This window comes from Ceratotherium simum, chromosome 1, assembly GCF_057802395.1.
Source record: "Ceratotherium simum simum isolate JZ-2026a chromosome 1, ASM5780239v1, whole genome shotgun sequence".
Taxonomy (NCBI): domain Eukaryota; kingdom Metazoa; phylum Chordata; class Mammalia; order Perissodactyla; family Rhinocerotidae; genus Ceratotherium; species Ceratotherium simum.
This window is the reverse complement of record NC_141900.1, coordinates 86,835,753-86,862,182: the sequence shown is the minus strand read 5'-3', so window position 1 is coordinate 86,862,182 and position 26,430 is coordinate 86,835,753. Positions and strand designations below refer to the sequence as shown.

Sequence of the window (26,430 nt, the reverse complement as noted above, 5' to 3'; positions counted from 1 at the left end):
TTAGAAAGTCAATTGTACTTTTATTTAAGAGCAACAAAAAATTAGACAATGGAATTTTAAAAAACAAGGCTGGCTTCATATTCTGTCACAACATGTGATGTCAGAAAGTAAGAGAACATTGTCTAACAAGTTTCGAGGGGAAATGTTTGTGATCTGGCAAATTTTCTTCTTCTTTGAAGCAACAGGAAGACATTCCTAGATATGAAAGGTTGTGGTAGTTTTAATGGTGAAACTGTGAAGGAGTGCTCCTTGACTGTGGCTATTTTCCACTAAAAATTATTTGATGTGATACATCAGCCACCTGTAAGATAAATCAAGATAAACAATTCGTGAATGATAAAAACATAATTTGAAAAGACTGGCAGTGAGCATGGAATGATTTGAAAACAAGTAACTGTAAGATACCATTAAGTGTATTTATAAAATATTCTTTTAAAGCTTATCTACAAAGTATAATTTTTAGAGTAACAAATGAAGAAAAATAGTAGGTAGGTCATAACAAGAGTGTAAGATAGAAGATGATGTTCTCAAACATAATACTGTTTCATTCTTGACATTAGTCATTATAGAATTACAGGCTTAAGTATATTTTTAGCTTTTTACTGAAGTATAATATGCATATATCATAAGTGTACAGCTCATTGAATTTTCTCTAAGTGAACACACTCTTACAACCATCATACACATCAAGAAATAAAACATCATTAGCACCTCAGGAAGTTAAGCATATTTTTAAAAATTAAAAGTAATAACTAGTAGAAGAAAATCAAGACACCAACCTACCCCAAATAATTACTAAAGAAACTACAATTTTCTAAACCAACAGAAGAGGGCGCTCTTGAATTGCGAAATATGGTCAACTGTCTAAAATCCTTATCCTTGCCTGTTATCGCTGGTCCAAGAAAAAAATGGGACATTTCCAAATGAATGGGAAATGGCAGATAACATCCAAGCAAAGCGAATATGTAAAGGGAACATAAAATAAAAATCAAAACATTTCAGCTGATAAAATTCCTTCCCAAAAATGAAGCAGAAGGAAACGGATGCACAATAACCAATCTGAATTAAACATTCTTAAACACTTGCAAATATGAAAAACACCTAAAGTCGCAAATTCAAAAACTCAGAACAAGAGTAACAAAGCACAACAAAACAGGAAGGTATAAAATGTGAGTCTTGCAGTAATGGTGGAAGAACTTCTTTGGGCCAATCCTCCTGCAAATAACAACCACAAATTCCAGTCAAAATATAAAAACAACCACTTGAAGGTGTTGGAGAACAACCAAAAGGATGCAGAAACTGAAGGAGGATTGACACTTGGAAGAAGAGCAGGGTACTAAGTACATTTTCCATTGTGATGGCTTTTAGCCTGGGGGCAGCCCACAGTCCTCCTCGGTGGGGGCACCTAATCTTGTATAGAAACCCACAATTTTACTGGCTTGAAGAATCAAAGGACAGAGTTTGAGGCACCACAGCAGATATAAAGATGGGAGTTGTTATGTGTTGAGTTGTGTCTCCCCAAAATTCATATGTTGAAACCCTAACCCCCAGCACCTCGGAACATGACCTTATTTGGAAATAGTGTCATTGCAGATGTAATTAGTTAAGGTGAGGTCCTACTGGAGTAGGGTGGGGCTGTAATCCAATATGACCAGTGTCCTTATAAAAGGGGATACTTGGACATAGACACACACAGAGGAGGAGCAACACGTGAAGACTGGGAGGTCACTGCAAGAATGTATTTTCAAGATTTTCTAAACATCAAAGAAAATTTTAAAAGGGCACAGAAAACATACTACACAGAGAAAAGAACATGTTAAATAAAACAAAATACACAGTAAATATACCATTAAAATAGATGTTATACCAAACCTGTCATTCATTTCAATACATGTAAATGGAAATCCACCTATTAAAAGAAAAAGATTTTCAGGTTGATTTACAAAGCAAACCCCCACTCTGTGCTGTGTTCGGGAGATACACCTGCATCACAGGGATTCAGAATTGCTAGAACTAGAGGGATAGGTAAATTTATAGCAGGCAAGTAAAACAATGAGAAAGCAGAGACTGATCATGATATCAAAAAACATTGAATTTGGACAAAAAGCATTAAATGAGATAGCAGAATACTTGATAATGCCAAGAGCCACAATTCACAATGACAATATATCAGTTGTGAATATACATGACACAAAAGCACAGAAACTCCTTTATGAATGAGAAACTTAAGGATATACAAGAGAAATACAGAAAATGACACCAAAACTAGGAGACATCATTTTTGGTCTGACACAGGTGAAATGGACAAAAACTAAGAAAGATTATAGAAAATCTAACCAGCATAATCAATACGTAAAATATATATTCATGCTAACAGAAGCCTGCCTTAAGGGGCATGCCAGATGTTTCTGCTTTTCTGCCTCAAGGCCTTCTGAAAGCCACTGAAGTGTGCTGTTATGGACTGAATGCTTGTGTCCCCCCAAAATTCATAGTTGAAGCCTTAACCATCCATGTGATGGTATTAGGAGATGGGGCATGTGGAGGTAATTGGGTTTAGATAAAGTCATGAAGCTGGGGCCTTCATGATGGGATTAGTGCCCTTACAGGAAGATGAACCATAGAGCTTGCTCTCTCTCTCCATGGTATGAGGACACAGTGAGACAATGGCCACCTACAGGCCAGGAGGAAAGTTTTCACCAGAACCTGACCACACTGGCACTATGTTCTCAGACTTCCCGTCTCTAGAACTGTGAGGAAATACATTTCTGTTGTTTACGCCACCCAGTCTATGGTGTTTTGTTATTGAGCTGACTCATACACCTGCTCAGCCCATGAGCTATCCAAGAAGGGTGGAAAGGACTATTAATGCCCCCAGTGCCCTCCATCAGCCATGGGGAAGTGGAGCTGGTGGATAAGAGTGGGAGTTGCAGAGTTGCAGAGGCTAAAGTCCTGGTGAGTAAGGCTGAGAGGCCAAGACTTCCTTCCTCCACCCAGCCCAAACTCATAGCATAGAGGCTCTATCCCAGCACAGCTGGTAAAGCATATTGGGGCCCTCATTACCCTTGCTCTGGTTTGCTCACAGGGCAGAAGTTCCACGCCAAGAGAGGCAAGCCACCTACCCAGCACCCTGCTCCAATAGCAGGGTGTCTCTCCAAGAGAAGCCAGCTCCAGAGATTTTTGCCAAGGGTGAGAGGCAGCCAGAGGATTAGAGAGCATCCAAGCTCTCCTCAAAAGAACTGACTTTATTTGAAATAGAGTGTGAGGAAATTCCAGACTAAGGACACTCTCAAAAACAATGGAGATTTTGGTGGTAAGCAACTAAGAGGAGGCTGGTGGCTCCATTAGAGCAACAAGCTAAACCGTAGGCCAGCTGACTTAACCCAAATAACCAGGGAAAGAGACAGCCATGAAGAACCCTCCTGAAGTCAGAGCAAGCCTCCAGTCCTGCCTCAAAAACAACCCTGCAAAGGGGCCCGATTTAATCAGGTCAGACTGTGGAGCAATGTATACCCCAGGGCATTGAAAACATTAGAGCAATCAACTGGGAATTAGTGAGTGTAACAGCTGGTGTGATCAGAGAAAGAGACAGTCCAAGAGAGTCCTGCAAAAGCCATGGTCTTACCAGGATGACCGTGTACATGCCCAGGGTTGCACTCTCTGACAAGCAACATCAGAGGCTTCATGCTGTGGGGGAAACAGACTTTACTAAAACATTGTAGCCAGTCACTACACAAATGAGCAAACAAAAACAACAAGCCTTGGGGTGGGAGGAAATCAGTATCCTGAGTTGCTACAGTATATTATCTAAAATGTAGTTTTCAACACATAATTATGAGACATGCAGAGAGAAAGGAAAGTGTGACCCATACACAGGAAAAAAGCACGCAACAGGCTGCCTATGAAAGGGCCCAACTGTTGAGTTTAACAGACAAAGACTTCAAAGCAGTCATTATAAAGTGTTTAAAGAGCTAATGGAAACCATTCTTAAAGAAATAAAGGAAAGTATGATGACGTCTCATAAAATAGAAAATATCAATACAATAAAGGGATAGAAATTATAAAAAAAAAAAGGAAATTCTGAAGTGGAAAAGTACAATAACAGAAATGAAAAATTAACTAGAGAGGTTCAACGTTACATTTGAGCAGCCAAAAGAAAGAGTCAACAATTTTGAAGATAAATTTATAGAGATTATATAATCTGAAGAACAGAGAGAAAAAAGAATGAAGAAAAATAACCAGTCTCTGAGAAATGTGAGATAACATTAAGCACACCAACATACATGTAATGGGAAGGAGAGGAGAGAGAGAAAGGAGGAGAAATAATGGCTAAAAACTCCCCAAATTTGGTGAAAAACCTTAATCTATACATTCAAGAAGCTCAACGCACCCTTAGTAAAATAAACACAAATGCTGAAAGCCAAAGATAAAGAGAAAAATTTGGAAGCAGCAAGGAAAAAATGACTCATCACTTATAAGAGAATCTCAATAAGATTAACATGACTTCTCACAAACAATGAATACAGTGTATTAAAAAGTACAGAGGGGCCGGCCCCGTGGCTTGGTGGTTAAGTGCACGCGCTCTGATGCTGGCAGCCCGGGTTCGGATCCCGGGTGCGCACCGAGGCACCACTTCTCCGTCCATCCTGAGGCTGAGTCCCACATACAGCAACTAGAAGGATGTGCAGCTATGACATACGACTATCTACTGGGGCTTTGGGGGAAAAAATAAATAAATAAAATCTTTAAAAAATAAATAAATAAATAAATAAATAAATAAATAAAAAATAAAAAGTACAGAAAGAAAAAAATACAGAATTGAAGGGAGAAATATACAATTCAGCAATAATATTTGGAGGCTTCAATATCCCATTTTCAATAATGAGTAGAATAGGCAGAAGAAAAAAGTAGAATACTTGAACAGCACTATAAACTCTCTAGACCTAACAGACATCTATGGAACACTCCTCCTAACAACAGCAGAATAGATTGTAGAAACTGTTGCTTTCAGAATAACGAGAAAAAACACGTGAACTTTTTAAAAAGCATATTTATCATCAAAGTTATCAAGGAGAAGTGGATAGTAATAGTCTTAATAAACTAAATAGCAGAGTATCACAAGCCCTTTATAGGTGGGTAAAGAGTTGTGGATATTTTTATACCTAGGGGTCAATGTCTACTCTGGGCTAGGTATGTAGAGAAGTGGCCTAGATATAGATAGATTTTGAAGAGAAAAGGAAAAATCCATTGAGTTCTTAACAATAGTGTGGGCTGAAAAGATTGATTGGAATTTGGAAGAGCCCCAATGCAAAATAAATTATTCAGCCCAACAATTCTCCCTCCACTGTCTAAAGAAATTGCTGAAGAAAGTGGCAAAAGGGATGCCTGAAGCATCAGTGGAGATGGGGCTGGAAACTAGAGGGTTTGTGTTATCTTGCAGTGCCCTGATTCCAGGGTCTAGCTGGAGTTGAATCTATAGGTCAATCCAAACCAACTTAAGTGGCAACTAACCTCCTCCCAGCTTAAATTCTGATCATATCAAAGAGCTGAGTCCTTCAGTATCAACAGTGCAGGAAGCTGGAGTTGGGCCTAAAAGCAAAGTAAGATTTCCTTCATTCCATTTGAAAGCAGAGGTGAACTCAACCTAATTAAAGCTGTAGCCCAACTCCAGCTTTCAAATCTTAGTGGCCCCTGGATGAACAACCCATTACCCTAGGTAATGGAAGAAAGGCAAAGTTCTAGGAAATAAAACAAAACAAAAAAATATTATACATCAGTCTCTACTGTACTTATATACACAATTTCTGGCATACAACAAAAAATCATGAGATATGAAAAAGCAAGAAAATGTGATTCATAGTCAAGAGAAAAAATAGTTAATAAGAGACCCACAGATAACCTAGACAGAGGAATTAGCTGACTTATGACCTTAAAACAAGTACTATAAATATGGTTAGGAATTAACAGGGAAAGATGGAAAGAATGGATGAAGACACGAGAAATACAATATATGAAATATAAAATTCATTGAATAGTCTTAAAAGTATATTGGGCACCACAGAAGAAAAGATCAGTGAAATTTGAACACAGGCCAATGAAAGTTTTGCCAAATAAAGCACAGAGAGAAAAAGATGGAAATAAAAATAAATAAAGCATCAGTAAAGTGCGGAACAATTTGCAGTGACCTAACATATATGTAATTGAAGTCTCTGAAGAACAGGAGAGAGAGAATAGAGAGGAAAAAATATTTGAAAAAATAATAGCCAATATTTTCCAAATTTGATAGTAAACACACACAAAGCACCAAGAAGCTCAGTAAAGCTCATGCAAGATGGGAAAAAAAGGAAAACTATGTTTAGGCACAGAATAGTCAAACTGCTGAACGATAAAGAGAAAGAGAAAATCTCCAAAGCAGCTGAGGGAGAGGGGCAGGGTGGAGGGACAATGAGAACTATGAATGGCATCTTATTAGAAACAATGGAAGTCAAAACAATGGAACATCTTTAAAATGCTGAAGGAAAAAAGTCAAGTAGAATTCTAGCAAACATCTCTTCAAAAAGAAAATCAAAATAAAGATATTTATAGATAAATAAAATCTGATAGAATTTGTTGCCAGAAGACCTGCACTACAAGAAATGTAAAAGGAAGATCTTCAGGATAAAAAGAATGATACCAATTGGAAACAGATCTACAGGAAGAAATGAAGAGTACCAGAAATAGTAAGTATGAGTATAAATATTTTTTTAATTTATTTTTTATTTCATTAATTTCTTTAAAGGAAAATTGACTAAAGTAGAAATAATAACAATGTATTGTGTGGTTTACAATATATGTAGAATTTTATTGATAAATATGTTGTAAATAACAATAGCACAAGTCCAAGATGGAGGTTATTGGAAATATAATATTGTAATGTCCTTGAATTATATGTGAAGAGGTAGTATATTAATTCAAAGGAAACTGTGATAAATTAAATATCCATACCATAACCCTAGAGTAAGCACTTAAAGGAAGAGGTGTAGCTTAAAAAATTAATAAAGGAGATAAAATGGAATACTAAAAAAATAATTGATTAACCTAAAAGAAGGCAGGAAAAAAGGACAAAGGGAGAAAGAATAGTTAGACAGACAAAAAAGAGATACTAAGATGATAGATGCAAAGTCAACCACGTCAATAATTACATTAAATGTAAATGGACTAAACCTTTTGATTAAAAGCAGAAATTGTCAGACTAGAAAAAAGACCCAACTACATTCTATTTACAAAAGATGAACTTTAAATATAAATACACAGATACATTGAAAGTAAAGGGGTAGAAAAATAGTGTGCAAACATTAATCATAAAAAAAGCTAGAATGACTAATATCAGAAAATGTAGACTCAAAATAAGAAGAATTACCAATGATAAAGAGGCATATTTCATAATGAAAAATAGTTCTTTTATCAGGAAGACATAACAGTTCTAAATTTGTATTTATCAGAAAGATATAACAGTTCTAATAACAGAGCTTCAAAAATATGCAGTAAAACTTGATAGAATTGAAAGAGAAAATTAGACAATTCCACAATTTTAGTTGATTTCAACACTCTATTTGATAGAACCAGTGGACACAAATTCATAAGGATATAAAAGATTTGAGCAACACTATTAACCCATTTGGCCTAATTTATACTTATTAAATATTACATCCAACACCTGCAGAAAATAAATTCTTTTCATGTGTACATGGAAACAAGATAAATCATATGCTGGTTCATAAAGCAAGTCATAAAAATTTTAAAAGGTTGAAATTTTACAGAACATGTTCTCTGACCACAATAGAATTAAATTAGAAATCATTAACAACAAGATAACCAGAAAACCTTGAAATTTGTGGGAAAATATAAGATAGTAACTTTAGAGGAAGCCAAGAAAGGGTTTACAGGAATTCTCTCTACTATTTTTGCAACTCTTTTGTAACTCTAAAATTATTCCAAAATAAAAAGTTAAAGAAAAAAAGATGACAGACCACAGACTGAGAGAAAATGTTATATATATATCAAAAGACTTACATCCAGAGTTTATAAAGAACTCCTACAACTCAAGAATAAAAGACAAACAATCCAAATAAAATGGAAAAACTATTTGGAAAGATACTTCACAAAGGAAGATATAGAAATGGTTAGTAAACACGGGAAAAGGCACTCAATATCATTATTAATCAAGAAATGTAAATTAAAACCACAACAAGACACCACTTGACACCTGTTAGAATATTTGCGAGTGTATGAAACAACTGGTACTCTCTTTAAGTGCTGATGGGAATGTAAAATGGTACCACCTCTTTGGAAAAAGTTTTGGCAATTCCTTGTAAAGTTAAATATCCACCTACCATAGGACCCAGCAATCCCATTCCTAAGCACATTCCCAAGAGAAAAGAAAATCTATTTTCACAAAACAACTTACACACAAATATTTATAGCAGCTTTATTCAGAATACCCCAAGCCTAAAAATAACTCAAATGTTTAACAGGAGAATGGATAAATAGTGATAGAGGCACACAATGGAATACTACTCAGCAATAAAAAGAAAGAGATCACTGACATACGCAACAGTATGGGTGAATCTCAGAAACATGCTGAGGGAAGAAGCCAGACACAAAGGAATAAGTACTTCATTATTTCACATAGATGAAGTACAAAAACAGCAAACTAATCTCTGGTGATAAAAATCAGTATATCAGTTGCCTCTGGCGGGGGAGGATTTACTGGAAAGTGTGGCACAAGGGAATTTTTTGAGATGATGAAAATGTTTTACATCTTTATTTGGGTGTTAGTTTCATGGGTTCATACTGAGTTAGAAAAACCTGTAGTTCTCCTCCTGTGTAGGGAAAAACCCAGTCTTTCCCTCCTGGGTTTCTCCTGTGTGTCTCACACTGCTACCACATTCACATAAAACACTTCACTTCTGGTCAATGAGTGTGTGGGAGTTTTTCCCACACCAAGAAATTCTCTGCAACACCAGCTGGGTGCCCTACAATTTAACTCAATTCTGACACTATCAGATCCCACAAGTTAAGGGCTCAGTCCCACAAGACCGCTCCCACCCCACTTCAGATACCAGTCACAAGTTGTAGGTCCCCAGGTTACCCATGTCTGACGTGGCTACAAAATGGGGTTCCCATGACGCCCTCCTCAAGTTTGATTAGTTTACTGGAATGGCTCACTGAACTCAAGGAAATGCTTACTTACGTTTGTCAGTTTATTAAAGGCTATGATAAAGGATAGAGATGGAGAGCCAGATGAAGAGATACATAGAGTGAAGTCCGGGAGGGTCTCGGGCACGGGAGCTTCTGCCCCCGTGGAGTTGGGGTGTGTCACTCTCCTGATTCATGGATGTGTTCGCCAATCTGGAAGCTCTCTGAATCCTGTGCTATTGGGATTTTATGGAGGCTTCCTCATGTAGGCATTATTAATTATTAACTCCATTTCCAGCTATTTTCCCCTCTCTGGAGGATGAGGGTGGGGCTGAAAATTCCAAGCTTCTAACCATGGCTTGATCTTCCTGGGGACCAGCCCCCATCCAGGAGCCCAGCCAGAGTCACCTCGTTAGAACAAAAGACACTCCTAGTGCTCTTACCACTCAGGAATTTATAGAGTTTAGGAGCTCTGTGCCAGACACCAAGGGCAGAGACCAAGATATATATTTTTTCTTTCTTTTTTTTTTTTTTTTATGAGGAGGACCAGCCCTGAGCTAACATCCAATGCCAATCCTCCTCTTTTTTGCTGAGGAAGACTGGCCCTGGGCTAACATCCGTGCCCATCTTCCTCTACTTTTTAGGGGACGCTGCCACAGCAAGGCTTGCCAAGCAGTGCGTCGGTGCGCACCCGGGATCCAAACCGGCGAACCCCGGGCCGCCGCAGCAGAGCGCGCGCACTTAACCACTTGCGCCACCGGGCCGGCCCCCAAGATATATATTTTTTATTATCTTATACATACGTTTGTCAAAAGTCATTGAAATGTATAATTAACATCCCTGCATATTACCGTATATAAACTATACCTCAATAAAACTGAGTAAAAAAAGGACATTCATAGAACTAAAACTTAAATTCGGAAATAAAATCTCAGATTATTAAATAAGCCAAAGTTTTAAATGTATTTTATATCTATCCTTCAGCTCTAGTTATCGGAGAGAGCATCTCCAATCAGGGGCCTATCCAGGTCTTGTGGGGCCTGAAATGTATGTAATTTTGGAGGTCTATTGTGAGCAAGAGAACACAAATTTCAAATATAAAATTAGGAATGAATGAGCATATTTATTTAAAATGAAAAAATAGTCATAGCAAATTAAAAAATTGTAAAAAGCTGACAAATACCACAAACATCACAAATCTAATCCAATATTTTTATTAATTTATTGCCTGACAAACCTCTATGATATATCTCCATTCATATCTTGGCTGCATACTCTTTGATCACTTGTTTAAATGACAGTGATTTTGTGATATCATTTTCTATAGAGAGAAGAGAAAGAATTTCAGTCCTCTAGCATAGTTTTATATATTTTTTATTATACATATTACATATATTTATTATACATATATATGTACATATTTTATGATTGCCTGTAGGGATGCATAAAAGGTGCAACTTCATCCACAGAAGTTACTGTTTGTGGTTATAGGTTCATACCCTGGAAATATTCTTTTGTGTGATACTCATGGAAATGTATAGTGTATTTATAACTGGATATGCTGCATTGTAAAATATATTTTACAATGATAAAAGAGTACTTCTGTTTTGACTAGGCATCTATGAGAACCAAATCTTGTGCTTGTAATTGTTCATGCCTAACAATTGCAAGAATGCCCTGTGGACTAACTTCCTTACATTCCAAACTTTCTTCTTCCTCCATGACCAACATAATTTTGGTGCTGGGCACACATTGCTATTGCAGTAAGACCACTGGCCCACACTTCTATGTCTTGATGTTGGGTGAGTTGGCTCCGTGGGTCATAGTAGTATTTTGGAAGCCATTCCAGCACCAGCGTGCCTAGCAATAACTTAACTCTACAGAAATGACTGCAAATCACATAAAGATATTGTATTAACCCCAAAATAAATGTATCCCCAGCTCCACTTTGCCTTAACCAGATCCAAGTAATCTAAGGCCACCCAGTAGTACTGGATTTGAAAAGGCATGTGACCGAGGGAAAGTTGAATTTTTAACTGACTGTGGTTAAAATAAATAATGCATTTTGCAAATTTTACAGAAACATATGACCATTTGAACACAGTGCTGGACCTCTTCCTGAGACCTTGGAAAGGGTTATGTGAGTGGGTGGTCCTGAAGCTTAGTTTTCATTAACTTTGTTCACATAAATCTGTTTCTATCTCTAATTCTTTGCTAGGGGGAGCCTTCTCCCCTCATTCTAATTATGCAGAAACCTCAGCTGTTTCCTTTTCCTCCGAGAAAATCAGATTTTTGTGTTTGATTTGTGTTTGACAAGGAAGTTGTCCAGTTCCTACAAAAGATGATCCTAAATTTATATTGCGATTCATCATTCAGAGGACGCGAAAGGAAGAAAACCCAAGTGGGAACTCTGCAGCAGATGCACTAACTGGAACCACAGCGCCCCCTCTGGGACCTGGACATCTTTCTTGAGAAAAGGTGGTTTGTGAGGAAACCATTTTGATGGAGTTAGGTCTCAAAGGTTTTGTTCACTATCTCCCTTTATGGTGAGAGTTAAAAGAGGGAAATTACTAGACAGAAACTTCAAAAGGTATAAGTAGGATGTAGGGACAGAATTCAGAAAAATTCACTCAGACTTTCTGTGAAAGATCTGTATGGAAAACTGGAGTCAGTTATTTTCTCCAAGAGAAAGATAAGTTAGTTATATCCTCATGAAAAGAGAATTTAGACCCTCTGGCCACTTCACATTTTTTTTCTGGAGCAAAGATATAATGGATATGTACATAAATTAATGAATAATACATAAATAAAAATCTGAAACCCTCCCTCAGCTCTACTCTACTCTGAGAGGCAGTGAGCTATAACGAAAAGTGCACCAAGAGTCAAACAAGCTGGGTTCTAGTCTCTGCTCTGTCACTCACTATCTTTGTAACTTTGGGTCTGTCAATTAAACTCTCTGAGCCTCAGTTTCCCATTTGTAAAATATTGATAATAGTACCTACCTCATCAGGGTGTGATGATTAAATGAGATAATCCATGGAAAGTACATGGAATAATGCCTGACACAGTAAATATTCAATATATATTAACTATTGTGGTGATTGTTATTATATGGTTTAGAAGCCTTGCTCTGCCACTTACTAGCAGTGAAACCTTGGGCAAATTATGTAACCTTTCCAAGCCTCAGTTTCCTCACCAATAATATGCAACTCTACCTGACAAGATTTTTATTACGATTGGAGATAATGTATCTACGTTTAATATAGTTGAGATTCTTAAAAGTGGAAACTGTTATACTTGAGAGTGGACAGCTCAGTAAGAAATAACGGTGGGTTGGAACATGATTTTCAAATCATATCACCCTTGTTCAAACAGGACACCCTTAAGGATAGAAAAGGAGCTGGGAAATATAGCCTGGACAGGCCCATGAAAGGAGATAAGTGCACGGATGTTAGTGTTGGTGAATTAGCAGTTGCACCAGTTGAAGGTATTGGGCATGGAAGAAGAGGTAGGGCATCATAGGTCACAGAGTTTTGAAGATGTAGGTGGTAGCCAGCCTCAAGAGTCCCCAGATGCTCCCTGCTTCTGGATATTCACGCCCTTGTGTCCCTACCCACATTGTATTAGGGTTGGTCTCTGTGACCAATAGAATATGGCAGAAGTATGTCACTTTTTATATTAAGATATAATCCACATATGTAAAAGGTATCCTTTTAAAGTATATGATTCAGTGATTTTTAGTATATTCAGAAAGTTGTACAACTATCACCACTATCTAATTCCAGAACATCCCCCTAAAAAGCCCCATACCCATTAACAGTCTCTTCTCATTTGCCAGTCTCCCCCAGTCACTGGTGCCACTAATTTACTTTCTAAGCATTGTACAGATATACCAAATTTTGTTTATCCATTCGTCAGTTGATAGACATATGGGTTATTTCTACCTTTTGGCTAAAATGAATAGTGCTGCTGTGAACTTTATTTTTATTCTTTGTTGTTCATATATGTTAGTATTTATGACTGAATTTTCGAGATTTGATATTCATTTACTGTACTGTGATTGGAAGCTATGATATTGCGATTTTTACTTTGGATTGATGTTTTATTTGTGGCCTGGTACATGGTCAATTTTGGAAAATTTCATGGGCACTTGAAAACAAGGTGTATGCTTGCTTTTCAGGTGTGGAGTTTTGTATATCTCAATTAGATAGTTGTTGTTAGTGCCGTCGAGTCAATTCTGACTCTAGCAACCCCGTGTAGCAGAGCGGAACCCTGCCCAGTCTTTCTGCGCCATCCTCTCACCTTCTGGAGCTATATCAGACAATGCTCCCTTGCTATTTACAGGGTTTTCATGGCCAATTTTTTCAGAAGTGGGTGGCCAGGTCCTTCTTCCTAGTCTGTCTTAGTCTGGAAGCTCCACTTAAAACTGTCCACCACAGGTGACCCTGATGGTATTCAAAATCCCAGTGACATAGCTTTCAGCATCACAGCAACATGCAGCCGCCACAGTATGACAACTGACAGACTGGTGGTGTCGTTCCCTGATGGGGAAATGAACCCAGGCTATGGCGGTGAGAGCACCGAATCTCAACCACCAGGCTACCAGGGCTGGCTGTCTCAATTAGATATACCTAATTAATTACCTTATTTATCTTATTAATTATCTGAGCCGTATTTGAAAGTCAGAAAGAGGGTGAGCATCAAGTTGACTTATGCAGAGGCTACAGCACGGATCATTTCCCTGTGATTCTGTTGGGCCAAACTCTCTTGCTTGTCAGTGTTAGCCCCGTGCTTTGCGAGATGCCCAAGTAGTTCCAGAACTCACATTCCCACTCAATGACATTCTAAAGACAGGTGACCATGTATCTTCTTTTTTTAGAACGAGGAAACTTTGCCCAGAGGCCCCAGCAAATTTTCCAACTTTTTGGCATAAATCAGGTTATTTGCCCATGTCTGCACCTAAGGAATCACAGGCAAGGGGCATACCGTGCAGTGACTGCACAGGCCTGGTTTGCCGAAACAATCACGGGCAGGCCTGACAAGATGGTTCTGATGAGGTTAAAACAATGAGAGCCTAATCCTGATCCTAGTTGGAATTAATTCCCTCCATCACTACTACCCTCCCTCCAACTGAACCTCGTGCTGCTACTCAATGGGAGAGGGGTAAAGAACTATTGGGGAGATGTCCACAATGCCCACTACAGTTAGTTTTTAAATCTGCTTATCTATCATGAGTAGCAAAAAGGTGAATTAAGGTCTTCTATTACTATTTCTCTTTGTGGTTCTTCCAGATTTTCTTTGTTTTTATATTTTATTTGATGTGTGAATGTGCATGACTGTTAAGTCATGAATGTGGAATGGCATGTTTATCTCATTTAATGCTCTTTAATTTGCCATGTCTGATATTAAAATCTCTGTTTTCTATTTATTTATCTTGTACATGTTTTCCTATCCTCTTAGTTTTGAACTCTTCAAGTCACTTTGTTTTAGTTGTGTCCTTTATAAATAGTTTTGCTTTCTGATCCAATGTGAGTATTGTTTTCTTATAATAGCAAAATTAATCCCACATGTTTTGCATATTGATACAGTACACTAAATCTTCCTTTGCTGTACCATTAGATTTATATTGGATTCCCACTTTGAAAAATGAGGAATAAGTATAATTCTACATCTCATCGCACCATCCTCCCCTTCATACCCAAATTTGGCTACCCAATATTATTGTTATACCTTTAAGTAATATACTAATATTTCTCATGTTAATTTATCAACTTTGAAGAGTATCTACTAACTCTTCATTATGGAAGATGAGCAGATTGACATATTTAAACTATCTCCCACTTTTTCTCCTTTTCCATCTTCTGACTTTAGATGAACCATTTTTCTACCTTGAGATTAAATACTTATCTGTGATTTTCTAACTATTCCCTCAGTTGGTTAGCCTTAGTTTTTCATGCAGTGGATTCAATGCCACCAGTTGTTTTTTGAACCAAAATTTTCCCATTTACCATTTGATTCCCAGAAGTTCAACTTCTAATAATTTGTTCAAGAAATACACCAGGGAACCATATTTGAAAATATCTGCCTTAAACTTGGATAAAAATTTGGTAAAAATATTCATCACTTTTTTTCTGTCTAAAAATACTGAATGTTGCCAGGTAGTAATGTGAAGCCAAACTGATTCTCCTTTATTATGTTGAGGAACTTTCCTTCAATACCCATTTTGTTGAGAGTTTTTGTCATAAATGGATGTTGGATCTTGTCAATGCCTTCTCTGCATCTATTGAGATGACCATGTGGTTTTTATTCCTCGTTTTGTTGATATGGTGTATCACGTTGATCGATTTGTGGATGTTGAACCATCCTTGTGTCCCCGGTATAAATCCCACTTGATCATGGTGTATGATCTTTTTAATGTATTGCTGTATTCGGTTTGCCAATATTTTGTTGAGGATTTTTGTATCTATGTTCATCAGCGATACTGGCCTGTAATGTTCCTTTTTTGTATTGTCTTTGCCTGGCTTTGGTATCAGGGTGATGTTGGCCTAGTAGAATGTGTTGGGAAGTGTTCCATCTTCCTCTATTTTTTGGAATAGTTTGAGAAGGATGGGTATTAAATCTTCCTTGAATGTTTGGTAAAATTCACCAGAGAAGCCATCTGGTCCTGGGCTTTTGTTTTTTGGGAGGTTTTTGATTACTGTTTCAATCTCTTTACTTGTGACTGGTCTGTTCAGATTCTCCATTTCTTCTGGGTTCAGTTTTGGGAGGTTGTATGAGTCTAAGAATTTATCCATTTCTTCTAGATTGTCCAATTTGTTGGCATATAGTTTCTCATAGTATTCTCTTATAATCCTTTGTATTTCCATGGTATCCATTGTAATTTCTCCTCTTTCATTTCTAATTTTATTTATTTGAGCCTTTTCTCTTTTTTTCTTTGTGAGTCTGGCTAAGGGTTTGTCAATTTTGTTTATCTTCTCAAAGAACCAACTCTTTGTTTCATTAATCCTTTCTACTGTTTTTTTGGTGTCAATTTCATTTATTTCTGCTCTAATTTTTATTATTTCTCTCCTTCTGCTGACTTTGGGCTTTGTTTGTTCTTCTTTTTCTCATTCTGTTAGGTGTAATTTAAGGTTGCTTATTAGGGCTTTTTCTTGTTTGTTGAGGTGGGCCTGTATTGCTATGAATGTCCCTCTCAGGACCACTTTTGCTGCATCCCATACAAGTTGGTATAATGTATTTTCTTTTTCGTTTGTTTCCAGATATTTTTTTGATTTCTCCTTTAATTTCATCAATGATCCATTGGTTGTTCAGTAGCATGTTGTTTAATCTCCACATCTTTGTCACTTTCCCAGTTTTTTTCTTGTGGTTGATTTCCAGTTTCATAGCATTATGGTCTGAAAAGATGCTTGTTATGATTTCAATCTTCTTAAATTTATTGAGGCTTGCCTTGTTTCCCAACATATGGTCTATCCTTGAGAATGTTCCTTGCATGCTTGAGAAGAATGTGTAGACAGCTGTTTTTGGATGGAGTGTTCCGTATATGTACTAGGTCCATCTCGTCCAGTTTTTCATTTAAGTCTGCTATTTCTTTATTGACTTTTTGTCTGGATGATCTATCCATTGATGTAAATGGCATGTTAAGATCCTCTACTATTATTGTGTTGTTGTTAATATCTCCTATTTGGTTTGTTAATAGTTGCTTTACATACTTTGGTGCTCCTATGTTGGGTGCCTATATATTTATAATTGATATGTCTTCTAGGTGGAATGTCCCTTTTATCATTATATATTGCCCCTCTTTGTCTCTCTTAACCTGTTTTATCTTTAAGTCTACTTTGTTTGGTATGTGTATGGCAACACCTGCTTTCTTTTGTTTGCCATTAGCTTGGAGTATTGTCTTCCATCCTTTCACTCTGAGCCTGTGTTTGTCTTTAGAGCTGAGATGTGTTTCCTGGAGGCAGCATATTGTTAGGTTTTGCTTTTTAATCCATCCTGCCACTCCGTGTCTTTTGATTGGAGAGTTCAATCCATTTACACTTAGAGTAATTATTAACATATGAGGGCTTCATGTTGCTGTTTTATCGCTTATTTTCCGGTTCTTTTGGATTTCCTTTGTTTCTTGTCCCATGTGTTTCAGACTGCCAATTCAGTTTCGTTGTTCCGTCTTATGACTCTTTTAGTGTTCTCTTTATTTATCATACGTGATTTTGTTCTGATTATTTGTTTAGTGGTTACCTGGAGGTTTGTATAAAAAATCTTGTGTATGAGATAGTCCATTATCTGATGGCCTCTTATTCCCTTATACTAAGTCAATTCAATCTCTTTCCTCTTCCCCTTCCAAGTTATTCTTGTCACAACTTATTCTATCTTGTGTTGTGGGTGTGTGTTTAAAGTGATGAGGTTATATTTATTTTTTGTGATTTCCTTCCTTTGATCTTTGATTTTGGTATTTAAGTGGTTGCTAACCTATTCCAGTAAAGATCTATTTTTCTGATTTTGTCTACCTATTTTTCTCCTTGCTCAAAGCTTTGTATTCCCTTTCTCTTCTTTTTTTCAGGCCTGAGGGCCTTCTTGAATATTTCTTGTAGTGGTGGTCTTGTGGCCATGAACTCCTTTAGCTTTTGTTGATCTGGGAAAGTTATTATTTCTCCATTATATTTGAAGGATATTTTCACTGGATAGAGTATTCTTAGCTGAAAGTTTTTGTCTTTCAGTATTTTGAATATATCATTCCAGTCTCTCCTAGCCTGTAAAGTTTCTGTTGAGAAATCTGGTGAGAGCCTGATGGGAGTTCCTTTGTACATTATTCTTTGTTTTTGTCTAGCTGCCCTTAATATTGTTTCTTTGTCATTGACTTTTGCCAGTTTCACTATTATATGCCTTGGAGAGGCTCTTTTCATGGTGACATATTTTGGCAACCTATTGGCTTCACTTACTGGTATTTCCTGTTCCTTCTCCAGATTTGGGAAGTTCTCAGCTATTATTTCCTTGAATAGGCTCTCTGTTCCTCTCTTCCTTGCTTCTCCCTCAGGAATACCTATAATTCTTATGTTACATTTCCTAATTGAATCGGATATTTCTCGGAGAATTTCTTCATTTCTTTTTAGTCTTAGTTCTCTCTCCTCCTCCATCTGGAGCATATCTGTATTCCTATCCTCTATAATGCTAATTCTTTCCTCCATTTTGTCAGCTCTGTTCTTTAAAGAGTCCATATTCTCCTTTGTCTCCTCCATTGTGTTCTTCATTTCCATCAATACTGATTGGTTTTTCTTTATGATTTCAATCTCTTTTGTGAAGAAACTCCTTATCCCATTGAATTGTTTATTGTGTTTTCTTGTATTTCGTTGAGCTTTTCTATGATAGCTATTTTGAATTCTCTGTCATTTAGGTTATGGATTTCTGTGCCTTCAGGGTTGATTTCTGGGTGCTTGTCATTTTCCTTCTGGTCTGGTGATTTCATGTACTTTTGCACTATGGTTGCTGTATTGGCTTTGTTTTTCCTCATCCTGGAAATATCTCGTTGCAGTCTCCACCTGCTGTCACCGTGGGGGGGTCAAGGGCTGTGTAATCTGAGCCCCCTGCACTCCGCTGTGGCTGCTGCTCCACTGCGGGCCACCCGCACTCCACCCCAGCTGCTCCGCCGCCACGGGCTGCCTGTGGTCCTCTGGGGCTGCTCTGACTGGTTGGCTGAGCTGCAGTGTCGGGCATGGGGGGAGAAGGGCTCTCTCTTTTGCCCACTGGGTCCCTGGGGGGGGGTCTTCTCGCTTGCACCTTGTTATCCGCTCTCCTGGGGTGCTCAAATGTTGATGGCACCCCTGCAGCAGTTCTGAGTCCTCTGTGTGGTGGTTTCCCATTGGCTGAGAGAGCATACAGAGCTGCAGTTTCCCCGCAGATGGTCACCCTCCCCTCTCTCTGGGAGCCATGCAACCCAAGTTGCTGATCTGTTGGAGAGGGAGAGGATTTCTCCTTACCTCTCCCCGCTTCCTCCGGGGGCCTCAGCACATCCACTCTCAGATGTGCAGCAGTGTGGGTCTTTCCAATGTCCCTATCTGCAGTGTGAGTGTCTCTTGTTGGTCTATGATCGACCCTTTTGCTGTATCTTATCATGGGAAGAGTTTACAAGAAAGCTCACTCGCCATGATGCTGATGACACTCCTGATTCTCCTTTAAAGCCGTCTTATTTTTTTGCCTGACGTCCACCAGATTCATTCTTCATTCTTCATTATCTTTATGTTATAACTTAACCAGATTATGTCTCAGTGTGTATTAGTATATGTGATATTTTCTTTCTTTCTGTAGATTCAAGTCTATTTCATGACCTAGTCCTTGAAATTTATCTTTGAATGCTTTTTCTCTTGTTCTTATGTTCTATCCTTTTTTCCTGGGTTACTAATTTTGAGTACATTAACTCTTAGCTCTCTATTTTCCATACGCATCATATGCTATCCAATCCATTTGAACTCTTTTTTCCTTTCCACTTAATATTGTTCAATTTTTCTGAAGGATTTATCTCATGGCCCCAGGTGTATAGTCAGCAGGGTCTGGTCTCCTCTTTGCTGCTTCAATAGTGATTTTCCTTTTCATGATAATTTTATTTTTCTCCACTCTTCATTTTCCAGATCTCTACTAATGTATTTTTATTTTCTTCTACTGTCCTATAATTTCTTTCTTGAGACTCTATATTTCTTATTTGAACTTATTTTTCATGATGATCATTTCCTTATTAAATTATTTGATTTCATAAAGAATTCTTTCTTTGCAATTTTTACCAGATCATGAGGTAATCTTTCTCGTATGTGGTTTTTTTTTTTTTTTATGAGGAAGCTTAGCCCTGAGCTAACTTCCAATGCCAGTCTGCCTCTTTTTGCTTGAGGAAGATTGTCCTTGAGCTAACATCTGTGCCAGTCTCTATTTTTTGTATATGGGATGCCACCACAGCATGGCTTGATGAGCAGTGCATAGGTCTGCACCCGGAATCCGAACCCACAAACCCCAGGCTGCTGAAGTGGAGCACACAAACTTACCTACTACACCACTGGCCCCCTTTAGTGTATGTATTTTTTCTGTCTCTTATTTATCATGGCTCTTTTCTTTTTTTCTCTTGCACTTTTCCATAGGTCCCATTATGGATTCATTTTGTTTTGTTTTGTTCTTTGGGTTTTTTCTTTTTCTTTCTTTCTTTCTTTTTTTTTTTTTTTTGTAGTTGTTATTCATCTTGAAGTGAAGAAAATTATTCCTGGTCCAGCTATTTGGAGAAGGATGATATAGGGACAGATTCTAGGGCAAGAATTGGAATCCCATAAATTTTGATATATTATGTTTTCATTTTCATTAAGTTCAAAATATTTTAAAATTCCTGTTGTGGGTTCTTCTTTGACACATGGGTTATTTAGAAGTGTGTGGTTTAATTTTCAAAGATTTGGAGACTTCCCATATTTCTTTCTGTTAATTTCTAATTTAGTTTCATTGTAGTCAGGTATACTTTGAAAGATTGTAACATTTTTAATTTATTGAGACTTGTTTTAGGACTAGCATATAGTCTATGCTGAAGAATATTCCATGTGTGCTTGAAAGAATGTTTTCTGCTATTGTGGAGTGGATTGTTATATAAAATATTAGTGAGTTTAAGTTGATTAATAGTGTTATTCAAGTCTTCTATATCTTGCTAATTTTCTGTCTACTTGTTGTATTAACTAATGAAGTTCTGTCTATAATTGTTGAATCATCCATTTCTCCTTTCGCTTCTGTCAATTTTTGCCTCAGTATTTTGGGGCTTTCTCTTGTATATATACTTTTATAATTGTTACATCTTCCTGATGTATTGGCCTTTTTTTTTTTTACCATTATGAAATGTCTCTTTTGGTTTCTAGCAATATTTTGAGTCTTAACATCCATTTTATGTGATATTAATATAGCTAAAATTCCAGCTTTCTTATGAATACTGTTTGCATAGTATATCTTTTTCTATTATTTTACTTTCAACTCATTTGTGTCTTTGAATCTTAAGTGTGGTTTTGTAGTCAGAATGTAGTTGGATCTTGCTTTTTTATCCGTTCTGACAATATCTGCCTTTTGATTGGAGTGTTTAGTTCATTCACATTAATGTAATTATTGATATGATTGGATTTACACCTGGTATTTTTCTATTTGTTTTCTGTATGTTTAAGTCTTTTTTGTTACTCTCTTCCTCATGATTGCCTACTTTTATGTTAAACAAAACTTTTAGTGCACCACTTAAATTCCTCTTGATTTTTTAACTATACATTTGAATTATCTTCTTAGTGGTTACTCCAGGGATTATAATATGCATCTTAATTGATCACAATCTACTTCAGATTAACATTCATGTAATTCTGTTAAAACACAGAAACTTTACTCCACTATAGCTCCATTTCCTTCTCCCTCCTTACATCTGTACACCTATAGATGCTATCTATATATTTATGTTTAATATGTTTATATTTTTATAGTTTATAATATATAGAGATATAGCATATAATGTGCTATTACATCTATATATGTTATAAACCCCACAATACAGTGTTAATTATTGCTTTAAACAATCTTAGGTCTTTTAAATAAAGAGGGAAAAAAAAAGAAAATTTATACAATTATTTGTATTTATCCACAAATTACTCAAATCACTCCTTTGGATTTGAATTTTGTCTGGTGTCATTTCTTTTCAGCTTAAAGAACTTCTTTTAGTATTAGTGTGAGGCAGGTCTAAGATAAATTCTCTCAGGCTCTGTTTATCTGGGAATCACTTTATTTCATTTTCATTTTTGAAGAACAGTGTGATGGTTAATTTTATGTGTCAGTTTGACTGCACCATAGGGTGCCCAGATTAAACATCATTTCTGGATCTGTGAGGATGTTTCCAGATGAAGTTAGCATTTGAATTAGTAGACTCAGTAAAGTAGATTGCCCTCCCTAATGTGGATGAGCATCTTCCAATCCATTGAGAGCCTGAATAGAACAAAAAGCAGAGGAAAGAAGACCTCACTCCTTTTTCTTCCTCGCTGCCTGCTGAGCTGAGACATTGGTCTTCTTCTGCCCTTAGACTGGGATTTACACCACCAGTTCCCCTGGCTCTCAGGCCTTCAACTCAGATTGGAATTATACCATTGGCTTTCCTGGGCCTCCAGCTTGCAGATGGCAGATCGTAGAACTTCTCAGCCTCCATAATTGAGTGAGCCAATTTCTCATAATAAATAATCTCTCTCTCTTTCTCTCATGCTCTCTCTCTCTCTCTCTCTCTCTCTCTCTCTCTCTCTCTCTATATATATATATATATATATATAAAACGACATTTTGGTCAATGATGGATCACATATATGATGGTGGTCCCATAAGATTAGTACCATAGCCTAGGTGTGTAGTAGGCTATACCATCTAGGTTTGTGTAAGTACACTCTATGATGTTCACACAATGACAAAATTGCCTAACTATGTCTCTCAGTGTGTATCCCCATTGTTAAGGGACATACTTCTGTACACACACATACACACACACACACTCATGTATATGTCACTTATATGGCACATATACCGTACCACTTCAATGAGTTTCTTTCATGTCCAGTACTCAAATGAAACAAGCATGCTTACTGGAAACTACCAGAACTACCAGAATCTACCACCACTACTTAAAACTTAAAATAAGTACATGACTTAAAAAAATAAAAGGATCTTGTAGTTCGAATGGATATTATGGCAGGTAATTTCTTCCACCAGACTGACTCATGTAGACCCTTTCATAAAAGCTTCTCTTTATCTCGATATTGCCAACTGAAATGCATGGTGGAGAGAACTTCTTGACCACAGAACCGAAGAATTTTATAAGACTTGGTCTGGCACTGATTGTAACAGAAACCAGACTGCCCTCTGATTTACTGACTATTATTTAGAATTTATTTAGAAGTTCTGGGCAATGCCTTCCTTTAGGGAAAAAGATTCCAGGGGCCGGCCACATGGCTTAGCTGTTCAGTGCGCGCGCTCCGCTACTGGCGGCCGGGGTTCGGATCCCGGGCGCGCACCGACATACCGCTTCTCCGGCCATGCTGAGGCCGCATCCCACGTACAGCAACTGGAAGGATGTGCAGCTATGACATACAACTATCTACTGGGGCTTTGGGGAAAAAAAAAAAGGAGAAGGATTGGCAATGGATGTTAGCTCAGAGCCGGTCTTCCTCAGCAAAAAGAGGAGGATTGGCATGGGTGTTAGCTCAGGGCTGATCTTCCTCACACACACACACACAAAAAGATTCCAAAGACCTGTTTCATGCATAATCCTATTTTTTTCTGAATATTGACATCAGCAGTGTAATACGAGTGTACTTTAAGTTTCAAAACTTTGTGTAAACATTTCCAGATATCAGAGCTAGGTGATACAGATTTAACTTTTATACCCCAGCAAAGTGCATTCATTTAGATCATACCAATTCAGACTCAGCCTTGAATCTGGCTCTATGTACTTCATAAATATACCTTGCCTGGATATAAATAGAATACCAGGCAGCAGGGACATTTTCACATTATTCTTCCTCTTTTTGTTCCATTTACAGCAAGAAGCGTTTTGTTGTTTTTTTTCCTGCAGGCACATATTTATAAGTGTTCTGCTCTGCAGGGGAAGCTCACACGACCAGAGTGAGTTTATTTGAAACATGCAGGAAGATGCTTTTATACATATAGACAAGGAACTAGCTGATAATCACATCAAGGAGGAGAATTCAGGTAGATGTGTCCGGACTGATGTGAGCATAGTGGCTGCATTGTAAGCATGAGGGTTCTTACTAGGTAAGGAGATGTCATTATCTCAAGTCAGGTTGTAGGGGAAGGAATCTGGAAGAGTATCATTTCCAGTCAAAAGTGCCTTAGTTACCTGCCCTGCAGTATCGCAGGTCCATTAGTGCTGAGGTCACTTCCCATACCCGGCTTACCTGTGGCCACTATTGTGCTTACGATGTGAGGCTTCAGCTTCAGGACTGCCTTTCCACCTGCCAATGGCCACCATGAGTTGTTCAGGAGGGATGACAATTTAAAGCAATACATATATATTTTTTAAAGATTTTATTTATTTATTTTTTCCCCCCAAAGCCCCAGTAGATAGTTGTATGTCATAGCTGCACATCCTTCCAGTTGCTGTATGTGGGACGCGGCCCCAGCATGGCCGGAGAAGCGGTGGGTGCCGGGGATCCGAACCCGGGCTGCCAGCAGCGGAGCGCGTGCACTTAACCGCTAAGCCATGGGGCCGGCCCTAAAGCAATATTTTTAAAGTAACTGAAATAAATCTACTTCTAGGCAGTTTGACTGGAACACCACAAAGAAGCATGTCCTAATCCATGTAGGCTGGGCCATGGGCCCAGATGTAGTAATTTAATCCATTTTCCAAGATGGCAGTGATCTGGGTAGAGATCTTAGGTTGAGAACCTGGTTACCTTCCTGGTCTCCTCTGGCTGTGAGCCAATTTCAAATGTGAAAACTCCCAGAGGGTTTATGATTTAGTTAAAATTTATGAGTTATTTCTTTGCCTCAGTTTTCTTTCTTAAGTTTCCTAGTATGTTCAACAAGAATGTGGGGTTAAACCCAATTATATTAGAATGCTAGATTCTTTTCCCAATAAAAAGAAGCCTCCAGATTAACAGATATCTCACTTTGACATAAATCTGTCTAGTGTTATAACAGCATAGCCACTGTTTTATTTGAAATACTATGTCTTTTCTTAGTTCCTCCTGCACTGTAAGTGTGGTAAGGAAGTATAAAAGTTGTTAAACACTGAAATTTACTTATTTGATTTACTGCCCAATCCATTTTCTCTGACAATGGAAACAAGGACCATCTCCAATAAGGAATTAAATCATTCAAATATATCTTTGTAACTGCAAATGAATTTGCTTTTTTATAAGAATTTTCATCTATATATCCAGAAAATATATACAGTCACTACTTTGGGAAACTGAATAAAACCCATTAGAAAGTTCGGGAAAGGACCCAAGACCCTTCCACAACTGTCTTCCCAGGATTCTTTACGTTGTGAACACAAAATAAGGCATGAGAGATAAATGTCTTGAGAAAGGTGCTTAATATTTAAGGCAAACAAATTGTTTTTCAGCCAATTTATAATCTCTTCTTCTCTCACAAGCAGCAAAGAGCACCAATATAAAATGTAAAATGGAGGAGAATAATCTGAAGGGCCACCAGACAACCATCATTATGTGAGCCAAGTTACTACAGTGGTTCTCAAAGTGTGTCCCTGGGCCAGCAGCAGCATCACCTGGGAACTTGTTAGACATGCAAATTCTCAGGACCCACCTCAGACCTACTTCTGGCGGGTGTTATAGCACCACCAAACAATTCTCCAATCTCAGTGGACACTGACTGTGTGTCCTATAAATTTAACTCAATTCTGACACTATCTACCTAGAGATACTGTCAGATCCCACAGCTTAAAGAGTCAGTCCTACAAGACTGCCCCCACTTCAGACACTCATCACAAGTCCAGGTGTTACCTGCGCTGCTGACCAACTGCCTATAAATCGGGGTTCCCATAACCCACTCCTTGGGTTTGATAATTTTCTAGACTGGCTTACAAAGCTCAGGGAAACATTTACTTACATTTACCAGTTTATTATACAGGACACAGATGAAGAGGTACGTAGGGCGAGGTCCAGAAGGGTCCCATGCTCAGGAGTGGGGTGCACCACCCTCCCAGCATGTGAGTGTGTTCACCAACCTGGAAGCTCCTCAAATCTTGTTGTTGAAGAGTTTTTATAGAGCCTCATCTCCAGTTCTCCCCTTTTCCAGAGGTCAGTGGGTGGGGCTGAAGTTTCAACCTTCTCATCACTTGGTCTTTCAGCCCCATCCTGAGGCTATGTAGGGGTCCCACCCTCATTAGCTTAAACTCTGGTGTATTCAAAAGAGGCTTCTCATGAATAACAAAAGACACTCCTACCACCAAGGGTTTCAGGAGCTCTGTGCCAAGAACCAGGGACAAAAACCAAATATATTTCTTATTACACCACATACCGAATCAGAAACTCTGGGGATGGGGCCCAGGAGGCCCTGTCCTAACAAAGTCTCTAGATGACCCCAAGCACGTTAAAGTTTGGGTTCCACTGCTCTATGGTATTTTTTTTTCTGATTCTGGGGCCTGGTTTTGTAAATTTGCCACATCTCAAAAAGAGAGCAGTGGGAAAGTCAGTTTCAATAAAAAAATCATTTCAGTAGAGGAAATAGAAGAAATAAAGAATTGAAGCC

General features: G+C 37.9%; 1 long non-coding RNA gene across 1 annotated transcript; it reads right to left on the bottom strand.

Annotated features, from left to right (window-relative positions):
- Positions 1 to 25,964, bottom strand: LOC147918272 (uncharacterized). The gene is made up of 3 exons (XR_015553253.1): positions 25,789 to 25,964; positions 24,114 to 24,170; positions 1 to 301 (listed from the first exon to the last, which is right to left on the bottom strand). It is a non-coding gene; the product is annotated as an uncharacterized LOC147918272 (long non-coding RNA).
- Between the last annotated feature and the right edge of the window lie 466 nt (positions 25,965 to 26,430).